General features: G+C 34.6%; 1 protein-coding gene across 1 annotated transcript in view; it reads left to right on the top strand.

Annotated features, from left to right (window-relative positions):
- The first annotated feature begins 7,622 nt into the window (after positions 1-7,622).
- Positions 7,623-12,482, top strand: part of LOC117785848 — a 49,557-nt gene continuing 44,697 nt past the window's right edge. The window contains exon 1 of the mRNA XM_034624101.1: positions 7,623-8,294. The gene's annotated coding sequence lies outside the window, so the exon portion shown is untranslated. The remainder of the gene's footprint in view (positions 8,295-12,482) is intronic.

The following is a 12,482-nucleotide window of genomic DNA, read 5'->3' as shown; positions in this document are numbered from 1 at the left end:
AGTGCTTGCGAAAGAGCAACAAGCAAAATGAAGTAAAATTTGAGGCACTTTTACTTTTCGCTTTTCTTTATGGAAATTAACAAAATGAGGCGAAGAATCGCATTAAAGTAAAAGCTGAAAAAGAAATTAACAAGCACATAATAATCAAAAACTTTTGTATTCCTCTCGATGGAAACCCAAATGAGATGAAGTAGAAGACAAAAAAGGGGCAACTTTGAGGCGTGGCATTTGTGTTAAGCTGACCAGCATCAAATGAGCTATTAAGCCTGATGGACCCCATAGACAGAAACACTTTTTTTGTTGTTTTCGCCTGTTCGTCTTTTTGTCGTTTTCCACTTTCTTGCATTGCCTTTTCTTTTTGTTCTGTGACGAAAGGTCAACACAAACGGTCTGCGCCAAAAAATTTGAAATGAAAACAAACTGAAAAACACTTAACAACTAGCTAACGAAACCTGAATACCCTACACTGTGTACAAATTTAGATAATACATCAGTTGATTTGAAGTTAAGACAGATAATTCTTGCAAAAGAATTTGTTTATTAAATATAAAGTAAAAATAAAGTAAAATACCATAACAATTAATTTTTTATTAAGTTTAAATAATATACATTAACAAATAATCTTAAAATAGTTTTATTTTATTAATATATATCCACAATGTACACAAAAACATATTTGATGGAAAAACTTAAATACCCCAAATATAGCGTATTACAAATGAACTCTACGGTTGGCCTCGATTGGTTTTTGCAGCTGCCTTTTTCAGCTGCTGTACCGCAAATGAAAAGTCTAAACGGAAACGGAAATGACAGCCGAGTCGAGTTACAGACCCAGACCCACCTAGACCACACCCCCTACACTTACATCATCCTCAAGCCCCTCTCCCCCTTAACGTAGAGCCCGCAACCCGTTACAGTCCAGCGGTTGCCATTGAAACGCAATGAGGCGCTTTGCCTTTCCTTTACTGCGGTCTGCGAAATGAACTCGTTGCCTCACCGAAATGCTTTTCCCCTTCATTCCCACATAGTATGTTGTGTAAATGGAGTCCTAACGTTTAATGAAGACATTACACTTGTACGTGCGTATGTGTGTGTGTGTGTGTTCGAGTGTGTGTGTTTTCCTCTCAGTAGTTTTTCATGTAGCGCAAATAAATGAGTATTTTGTGAGCTGGAAAATGAGCGTAATTAATAATGCAGCAAATGGAATTAAGTGCAATAGAAATTTGTAAAAACTTGATTAAACTCTCAGTAATTGCTTTAACTAACTATAACCTGTTTACGAACTATAATCATTGTTAAATACTAAGCAAAATAAATTTAAGCAAATTATAAATGTATTGGATAATCGATTTTAGTTTAATTCAACGGTTTAACAATTTTGTTCACAGATGTCTCAATAGTAGATAATTAACAGGAAATTTTAATAATATATACCAAAAACATTATGCATTACATAAATGCTGTATTTTTTATTGCTTTATTTGTGTATTAGCTAACAGCTGTTATTTACTAAGCAGAATAATTGAATGACTAATAATTATCATGTCTACACTTAACATTAACATTAACAGACTTTAATATTAACATTCACAAATTTGTGGCTTTTTCCTTGCACTTAACAGCTGTTTATTTTGTATAATAACAGCTGCTTAATAAAAGCAATGTTTAACATTTAGGAACACTCGCTGAGAATCAAATCAAAAACTACGTAATAAACTTAAAATATTCCATTTAAATAAATCAAATTTTGCTAAATCATTTGAATTATATGTATTTCACCAATTTAATTGATTTACGTATTAAATTTGGAATTTTTTCTGCTCTTAAATAAATCAATTAAAAGCAATTAAGGCCACAGCCTGGCTACAAATTAATTATAAACAATTAACATGTGCACATTATTTGGGGCAAGTGATTTTAAAATGCTTGCACTCAAGCGCTGTGAGGCACTTGGTAACGATACGAGTTCTGCTCAACGATTACGTACACATTTTAAGGCTTTAAATACCAAACAAATCCCGGCGAGACGGTAATATTTCAAGCTCCATCCGCTTGCTTCCTCCTCCTTCTACTTCTCCTTCTTCTCCTGCTCCAGCTCCATCTACTCCTGCTGTCTGCGCATACAAAATAACTCATTATAAAGCAAAACAAATTGTGGCTAACAATTCAGAGCGTCATCTGAGATAGCAGCACCCCCAGCAGTTTCCAACATCCAACAGGAGACACGGGCAATGGGTAGTTAACGCTCTGTTGTTTATCTCAAAGTAACTTCGACATTTTATCAAGCTTAGCTAGCAATGACACTGGGCGACATGGCTACTTAAGCATTGGATTAAGCATTTAAGAGAACAGTTTTTAATTAACTGATACAAGTTCTAAACAGCTTACAAATAAATGTAAAAGCTTTTAAATAATACTCGCTTATATTTAAATTATAAGCTTGACTTAAAGAACTTTATGTTTTGAAAGCTTAGACAGATTAAAGTCGCGCAAATAAATACTATGCTGCTTTATCACTTGGCCTTAAAAGTACCTTAGATCTAACATTTAGCTGAAATTTTATTTAAGTTTCGAAAATCTTAACTAACACTGAAAGCACTTAAAAGCTCTTAAAGTAAACTCGTTTTCAAGGCAACTTCAAGGTAACTCAGCCAACTGACTGCAATTTTGACAACGATCTTTTTCCGCTTCCATCCTGTTTGCACCTTTTACAAAGCTTTAAATAAGCTAAAGCTTAGCTGTCACTTTCAGCTCGTATCATTTTGGGTTTTATAGTAGCTAAAATACGTGGTTTGTTGGCTTCCAAGCCATTTGAGTTATTTAAACTGCGCTTGCGGTTAAATTAACGCGATTTATATGAATTTATCGCACTGCTTTTACGCATTTCCCTCTGTTTTCCGCTGTATTTGTGGATGAAGAAACAGTCGCATTTTGGTGAACTTGTTTCCACATCCTCTTTCCCCAAACCAAGTCCCACAGGGTTGACTTTGTTACGCGCGAAAAATGAAATTTTTCCTGACTTTGCTGTTGGTTTTTGTTGAAGGTCCTTTGCCAGATACCGTGAAAATCTTGAGGATTTGCATGCTTTCAGTGTGATTTCTGGCTTTATTCGTGTTGTACGTGAGCTGCCGCATCGATTTATTGTCTATTTTCCTACCCACAATTTTCACGTTCCACCCAATGAGGTCAAACCCGTCGCTCAGTTTGTTTGCCATATTATAATATTATAATATTGATTCTCTGCAGGGTCTCGAACTTCGATGTCACTGGGCAACCTTGAGCAAATTGTGACGGTTATCGCATAACAAAATCCAATCAATTTGTTTTTTTTAATATTTATGTCATTATCGAGAATCATGTTAATTACCAGATTGAAATTCCTTTTCAATTGTCCAACGATTCAATTAGCAATGCGAATTTAACACGATAAGCAATTGAAAAACTGCAATGAATTAACTCAAACTCGTTTACAATTATTTATATGTATCCATTCCTGTCCTTTGACATTCTACAAGGCTTGGTCGGCAATTAATACCATAATGATTGCTAGGGAGCGTCAGCGTGGGATGTAAAATGCCACATTCCTAGAAAATACTTTTCCTTAATTATCAACTGCCTTATTATGGATTTTTTAAATTTCTTTATTAACGTCTGAAATGCAAAACACTCTTTTAAAGCTGATCAAATTTTTACTTGTAAAATATATTTAATAATAATAAGCTTTTTAGTTTGATTTGATGTTTTAATATATTACAAATATTTTCAACATGATTTTTACTCTATTTTTACTTTATTATTATAAAATTACGCTTTAAATAGTTGCAAAATTTATAATTGTTAAATTTAAATCCATTTTCAGTAGATCTAATTTACTCCTCATTTTTGTTTTATCTAAAATACATTTAATTCCGTATTAAACTTTTCCCAACTTAAAATTCAGCTACTTTCATAAGTTTTTAAATTGCGAATAACATTTGTGAATTTATTTCTGCTATTTGATAACATGAGTTTGATTTTGCATGCTCTGCGATTGTTCATAAATCAATGGATAATTACATGGTTTATTTAATGCAATTGCCAATTGGGGAGCTTACTGTTGCAATGGAAAAGTTTTGTCAATTTGCGAATTATGAAATTACAGTGTTTAATTTTGCAAGCGGAAAACACGAGTAACATGTGGCGTATGCGTAATAAATGCATTTAACCCGTAAAATGCTCCAATCACACAGATCAATAGACGGGTATTACGAGTATTATCAAATGACATGACAACTTTGAGTGCCCAAAAGCCCCATAATTTCGTGTACAGTTAAACGCGCTCATTTAAGCGAGTGTGGTTACAACGAGGGCAGTTTATAAGCTTAAATATAAGCAGTTTTAATATAAATTTAAGGCTAAGAAAGACGAAAATATTTAAAATAAACTGCTTTGCTCAGGGTTTAGTTTCATTTAATATAGGGTATATTAAATACACGTGCTTGGTGGAAAAGCAGAAAATGTATAAGAGAAAAATAAACAGAGGGGAGACTCTTTACACAACAAGTTGCCGCTTGGGGGAAAGATAAGTACTTGCAATCAGAAGTTGCAACAAATCTACAGCTGCCCCTTCGGCGAAGATTCCAGTTATCAGCAGGTAGACAAAAGGAAAACAAAAATAAGGAAAAGAAGTTAGTGTATTGGACCCGTCTGGTCGAGGCTGGGATTAAGTGAGCTTTTATGTCCATCTTTTAGAAAATGCCTGAGATTACTTGTGTTGATGCGATGTCAAGCGATGTGAGTTGCATTTGGTCTTGGGTTTTTGTCTTTTATCTTTTGGTTAGAGGCTTTGTCATTTATCAGTTGACAGATGCCATGTTGCATAGGTGCATCCTCTGTCCAGTTGCTACCTTTTGTGGACTTATGCTTGGCTTTCTCCCGTTTCTCACTGCTGCTTTGCTGGGCAATTACTTAAACAGCAGCAGGGACTTTGGTTGTTCGCTTTAAAAAACCTGACTGCAAATTAAAATGTGCATATTTTATGAGTTTCTCCTTCAAGTTGAAAATTCGATTTTACTGCTTTGCGAACTTTGCTGTTTGTCATTGAGCTTAAATAGAAAAAGTTTCAACATAATCACACAGTGTTCTGTCTATCTCTCTTTTTCTGAGTGATTCTCCTCTCGGCTGCAGTGCGTCCATTTCACTGACCTCTCTCTCTGTCCTTCTCTAACTCCGCCGCCATCTCTGACTGTCACTTAACGCGGCGCTTGTCGTAAATTTCAGCTCAAGCTTTGCTCTCATTATAACTCGGCAACACTTCTGCTTGCTTTAATGAACAGCCTGACGAGTGTTGTGTACAGTGGTGAAAATCACTGTTTTAGTGGCTAAAAATTTACCAAAGTAGCGAAACATTATTAAAGAATAATTCATTGCAGGAAATCAAACCGAAACAGCTTTAAGTTCACTTTCAGAGTTTCATTAAAAACTTTCATATGTCCGGGTCAACACTAATTTTAAGCTAAAAATTCTATTGCTAGTTTTATTGCAAAATTTGGTTTCAAAGATGAAATTTTAAGCTCCAGGCTTAAGTTCCACTCTTCAGTTGTTGAGTTCCCCTTCAATATCTTAGAAAGTATCGATAAATCGATAATGCATAAACTATTGCTGCATCAATAAAAAACCACAGGATATCACACAATCTTGTGCCACTGTGCATGTGAGGCAGGAGATACGATGTGGGGCACCGCTAAGGGACACGGTGGAGGTGGGGGCATCATTATTGCTGCACGTTGCTTCTGTCATCATCATCAAAAGCAGGAGCTCAGCATCAACTGCTGCTGCTTCTGCTGATGTTGTTGTTGTTGTGGCAAGTGTTGGTGCTGTTATTTCGCTTGACTTTATCGCTTGGCAGGACCTGCCGCTGTGTGTCTTCCTGAGTGAGTGGGGTTCGGTAATCAGCAGCAACAAATGAAACTTGACAGCAACAATATATTGTCGAGTTTTCTTTCAATTTTACTGAAGAAATTACGCGAGGAAATTGAAAGAGTCGATGTAATAATATTGTTGCTCTGATTTGATTAGTTTGTTGTTTTTTTATTCAATGCTCAGTTAATTTATTTATGCGAAAAAGGGTAGACTTTTTGGTCAGTATCCTTTTTGTCGAAGTTGTTAGGCGCCGTCTGTTTCTAATTTGTGTAATTAAATTCAACGCTTGTTAAATTTTATTTAAATATGTATTTAAGGGACTTAAATGCCAAACGGAGAGTGAAATTAAGTTTCCTTTGAAAGCCGTTTGTGCAGCCGAAAGGGATTACTTTGCTGTCCATATCTGAAATTCACAGTTGAGCGAACTTAATGAGCTTTAATGGATTTAATTGCACAACTTGCAAAAGCGTTATGAGTTAATTATATTGTATCTGGCCTCAACTACATCAAAAGCGTTTTGTGTAAATATTATACTAGTCCTCATCTTGAATATTTCAACAGCTCAAGTCCTCTTCGATGTAAGGCTCTATCGATTCAAATGGATCCAACAGAGCGGTTTCATCTGCGTGCTTAGCCATTTAAACTAAGAATAATACAGAGTTATATTATTGTTTCCGGAATACTATTTACCTATAGCTCGCCAACTTGTTCTCAATATTATCCTGTTGCTCAGTCTCCATGCTCTCAATGATATCCCGATAATTGTGAAAGCTTTTTCTTCTAATATTTGCAACTGTGGTGTGCATACCTAAAAGTATGCAGTGCTTATCCGATCTGTTTGGATTTTTTGTACTTAAAAAAATAAGTACATTTCCGAAAATGGGTATTCTTAATCTTTGTACCCATTTTCGGATTTTTTTTTTCTAGAATTTTTTAAGTTTTTGCATAATTTTTTTTTAGAATTTTCTCTCTTCCCGAGGGCTGACGAACTTCAAACCTTCATAAAAATGTTTTCCTTAATTTAATCTAATTTAGAATTTTAAATGTTCATCAAATTTTTCTTTTTTTTCAAGTTAAAATGCATTTTGAAATTTGCGTAGTCGCCTTGACCGATTTTCAAGGCCAGCCTAAAAGTATGCAAAAGCCAAGGCCAATGTCAAGCGAACAGTTGCACAACCGTTGCAAGGGCTGAACGTCAACTACCTATTGCAATTATCGATAGCTGCAGTAATGCCTGACTATCGTTAACAAATCGATCTTCGCTTGATTACATATGTATGTTTTTTCTGTTAAAATTGGTATATAATTGTTAAACTGCATAAACCACAAAGTTTGTTTGTTTCTTTCTGGCAAATAAAACTAGTATGTGTTAGATAGTGAGAGTAGACGAGTGCAACGATTGCACCAAATGCTCTCATATTTTGTAGACTGTCTCTCTGTCAGTGCTGCCAACATTGAACTAGCAAAACAGCTAAATGAGGTACAAGATTCTGTAAATTTTATCAACATTATCGATGCAGTTACCGTTGTTAAGTATTTATAGTAACTGTAAACGATTTTATTAGGATTGCCAACAGATGCTAGGCATACATAGTCATTCTACAGTATTTTCTCACCAGACTAACTTTCAAAAATGCAAGATTTAGCGAGTAAACAGTAAGGCTGCCAACACTGTTGTTGGTCGTGGCTAATATAACAGTGCGCCGTCGCCGTCGCTCACACTCAGCCCACTGGCAGCGCTCAGTTCCAATTGGAAGAACGGGCGAGCAAGACGCGGTGCACGACTGAAGCGTTGTTCAAAATAAAACACAAATAATCTTTCGCCTTATTTTTTTTGCTCACAAAAAGTGCAGCAACGCGTACGCATTTAAAGTAAGCAAAGATTTAATGTAACGGTATCGCTTGTGCTTGTGGGCGTGTAGTGAAAATGAATGAATGAATTAGTGCCAAAACAAAGAAAACGCAAAAGCAAAAGCAGCATAAAGAAGCAGCAGCAACAGCAACAAAAGCACGTACTTGAGTGTTGCTTGGCTGTGTGTGTCTGTGCGAGTGTGTGAGTGTGCGTTGTTTTTACATATGTGTTTTTACACGTGTGTGCGTGCTCAAAAATATTGCTTAACCCAGCAAAATAAATAATCAAGTAAAATCTTCAAAAGTTCACCTAAAGAATTAGAGAAAACACGTGAAAATTGTGAAAAACACTGCCGAATGCGGTGAAAGTGCAGCTTCAGCAACAGCGAGGCATGAAAATAGCTCGAAAAGAGAAAGAGTGAAAAGTAAATTTTGGAGCGTATTCTCTTTCTCTCTTCGTTTGCAATTGTGCTTGTTTTTATTTCGACGTCGTGAGGTGTTAAATGGAGTTGTAAAAGACAACAAAAACCACAAGGAGAAATGTGAGTTGATCAATTTTGTATATTTGAATTAAAGACTGCTAAATAATAGCCAAATGTCGTCATCAGCAATCCGTTGCCAGTTTTATACTCGTTGTTGCGCTTGCAAAACTTTTGTTGTTTGATTTTGTATTTTTTATTTGTTGTGTTTCATTTTGTCTCAATGGTCGACGCAGACAAACGCAGTCTCAGCTCTCAGCTGCTGCCACTTGCTGAGCGCGAGAGAGTCACCTAGAGATGAGCGTTTTTGTAACTGTGTTATTGCAGTCACAGTTTATGAAAGAGTAACGTGCAAATTAAATGTAATAACAATAAAATTCAAGTAGTTATAGTGAAAAAAATAGCTAAATTGTCACGTTTGTGATTTTTTTTTGCTGAATATTTGCTTTGAGCATTGAGTCACAGTTCGACAATCACTGTTTTTACGTGTGCGCTCATCTCTCTTGAGCGTGACTGTGAGAGCGGCTCTGGTGCTCTCTCAAAAACAGGCGTCAGCTGTGTTGTATGTAGCCTCTTCGTGGTGTTGTTGTTGCGCGTTTTATTTATTTGGCACGTTTTTTTTGGACAAAAATACAAATATATAAAAATACTAATAAGCAAAGTGCGAATGGGAGTCAGTGCGACTGTCGTCATGGTGTTTATTAAATAAAGTCTGTTAATTGACTTTGCATTTGTATCCGTAATGTTTTTTAGCAGCAGCGCGCCAAATAAACAGATTGAAAAAAATATACAATCTACGTTTCAAGAATATGCGCAAACAATAACAACTCAAGTGTAAAATAAAGTGCACAACATCAATAACACTACACAACCAACAAAATGACAGTACAAGTTTCGAACAATTGCAATAATATAATAATAAATTTTCATTATGGTTTAAGTAGCAAAAAACAACAATAAGAATAATAACATCGACAACAAAAACAACTCACCTTGCTGCTTTTGCTCTCTAAATAAAAACAGAGTTGCCAGATGGCAAAATTTTAAAGATAATCATTATTTTGGGAATTTCGTTAAGAAAAATCAAAATCATAATAATGTAATTGTCCATTAACCAAATAAACATAAAATTACTGAATCAGCTGCACAAATTACATTATTAATTTATACAAATATAAATCATATAGACATATATATTTTAATAGTTTCAAATTTGGTGCACGCTTGGACTTCAGTTGTTGACATTGAATTTGAATTGCTTTATAGTATGTGTACACACTGCAGAGGTATAAATACATATGTTTGCATGCATATATGTAGGTGTGTAAATGTAGACCATATAATATATAAAAATATATTTATATTTAATGTATACACATGGCTGTTTATTTTTTAATTACATATTTAATGCTCTTGATGCTTTTAAGAGGCACTCAAAGTGCAATAATTGCTCATGAACCCCTGACCAGTTTGAAATGCCCGTATAAGCGGGTTCACCTCCACTCCCTTCCCACTTTGTCCCGGCACTAGTGCCGGCTGCGACTGCGGTTGGTGCTCTCTTTAAATTAAATGTAATTGTTAATGTTAATTAGTTGCTACTATTTGATTTGCTGATTACACTGTTAATTTTATACATTGGTTATTGAGTTTTTAGTTTTGTTTATACAATGCGTACACACATCTATTTACATATAGTGTGTGCAAGTGTGTTCACATGCACAATTTCCTTATTCCGTATTTCGTTTTCAACGAATCTTCATGTCGACAGCTGTGTTTACCGCGCTCCTAAGATGACCCTCAAAACAATTCTATAGATTTTCTATTTGTCTATAGAATAGCAATTCGTTTTTCAAAGTGTTTTTGGCGTTCGGTAGAAGCTCCCCGTCATGATATTTCACTTATGATTCATAATGAGATTTTATTAAAAATAATAAATATTTAAATTATTGGTTAAAGGAGTAGAAATAAATTAATTTTTTTGAAAGTTATCAAGATCGAACAGGTTTTTTATTCAAATGAATTACCAATATATAAACATTTTTGATATAAATATGTGTTACATTGACACTGATTTTTAATGTAAAACAGCTTTTTCCAATTCTAATATATAGTAAATTGGATAGACTTAAAAGAACAATTCATAACATCTGCTCTGGTTTGATTTTTAGACTTAGATTTTGGCAATTTGATGAATTTTTAAAATCTATAATTAAAAATAATTTTCTTATGACGATGTTTGTCATTTGTTAAAAGATATTAACTTCTGATCGATTGATTCAAGACAGACAAAGTCAATTAGTTTTGCGTCGCCAATCTAAGCTGTTTGAATCCAAATAATAGGTTCTACATACAGTGTGTATGGACAATCACATGTATCACACCGGTAATCAGTTAAACCCTTTAATTGTAATTGGAAATGACTGGAAAACAAGCGATACTCGTAATTGCGATGAAAGTAAAAAATGGAAGGGCCAACAGCATCGACACGACCTGCGATAATACGAATATTTTAAATGAACTGAGCAACAATCACAAATCACTTCAACTTCTCCATATTTACGATGCAACGGAAAACGATAAAAATAAGGCAAACATCAATCGATTAACCTTTAACGTCGATCGAGTTTTCTAGCTTAGCAAATGGCTCATTGAGATAAACTTGTGCTATAAAATTGTTATCGTGAACATGAACTATGGGAAGTTTGTATTTTATATTAAACAGCTTATTATAGTTGATTCTATTTTTTAACGTAAATTTTGTAGCCAAAAATGTGGTATCTTATGCTATAATAATTAAATATTAGAATAGACAAATCTTTAAATTTTTACAGCTGTCAGGTTTTGTTACGGATTCTTGCATTTTCCGCCTTTGGTATTACATTTTTCGATTAAATTAAGTCGAAAAATAACTAAAAACTTATCTCTTTTATTGTTTGTTTCTGTGTTTATCTGATTAACACTCATTAGTATTGCACAACTCGCACGGATGTTGTTTTCTTTATCATAATCACCGCTGCTAAGGTCGAATTTTCCATAAAGTTGCTACCGAAGCCGGCAAATAAATTTTGTACACACGTGTGTGTATGTGTGTACATATGGAAATGTGCGAAATAAATATGTACACAATGAAGCTGTGTGTACACACTGGGCGTATGCATATAATTCAAAATGGCGCCGCGGTTTGTTTACATTCGAATGCTAAAAATAAAGTTAGAAGCGAGTAACAGAAAAAAACATGGAGCGAGTGCAGGCTTAATTTTTTCTAGAGCACCTAAAAAATTAAGACAAAAAAATACAAACAAATAAAATAGCAACGTCAACAGGTAGACAATGCCACCAGACAGTGCAATCAGTCAGCTAGTCAGTCCGTCAGTCGGCGAGACAGTTAGTCAATCAACAAAGTTGTGGCAATAGGAAAGAGAGAGGGAGACGGCAGCTGTCTGGCAAACGATAAAAAAAAACCATCAGCGAAGACAAAAATTACAAATTTTAACCTCAAAGTTGTTGTCTATTTGTTTTTGTTACTGCTTATTTTTCGGCTTAATGGTCATGCCTCTTGTTGTTTTTGTTATTATTGTTGCCTTGTAGCCGTTTCTGCGGTGTACGTCAGCTTCAAAAAACGGGTTTTTAGCCAAGTGAAGAGCAACAACAACAAACAAAAAATAAAGAAAAAATATAAAAGCCGCATGGCGTTGCCAATCGGTTTTTAGACATTGCTTTGCCGCCAGCCCTGCACCCTGTACACCCCCATCGACACCCTGTTCTGGAAGTTGGCACACACATTATTCACAGCTGTTTTTCCTTCATGATTATTTAGTTTATTTCTTATTTTATTTGTAAGCTTTTAAGCAACTGTTGCTATTTGCTTTTACCTTTTAGCTGTAATTCATTTATTTCCCTCCTCACATTCTCGTATTTCCACTTGTTTCTTCTCGTAGTCTCTACATCTGTTTCTACGTTTTAATCTATGCGAATTCAATCAAACGAGTGCGAGAGAGATAGTGGAGGAATAAGATTGTGTTATTATTTATTTGTCGTATTTACCGTTTGTGGTTATTTATTGTTCTGCCTTAAGCGCTTTTTTGAATTTAAATTTCTAATTATTTTTATTAGAAAACAAGCTGTTATTGCAAATATATTCAATTGTTTGTACGATTCTTGTTTTGTTCTTTATTTCATAACTGTGGGTGTTGAGGATACACATTTCTAGAACGTAATTAAATTTTGTATATAATAATATTGCTAAACAAT

This window comes from Drosophila innubila (genome assembly GCF_004354385.1).
Source record: "Drosophila innubila isolate TH190305 chromosome 2R unlocalized genomic scaffold, UK_Dinn_1.0 1_C_2R, whole genome shotgun sequence".
Classification (NCBI taxonomy): domain Eukaryota; kingdom Metazoa; phylum Arthropoda; class Insecta; order Diptera; family Drosophilidae; genus Drosophila; species Drosophila innubila.
The sequence above is the reverse complement of the archived record's forward strand: the minus strand, read 5'-3'. Positions and strand labels throughout refer to the sequence as shown.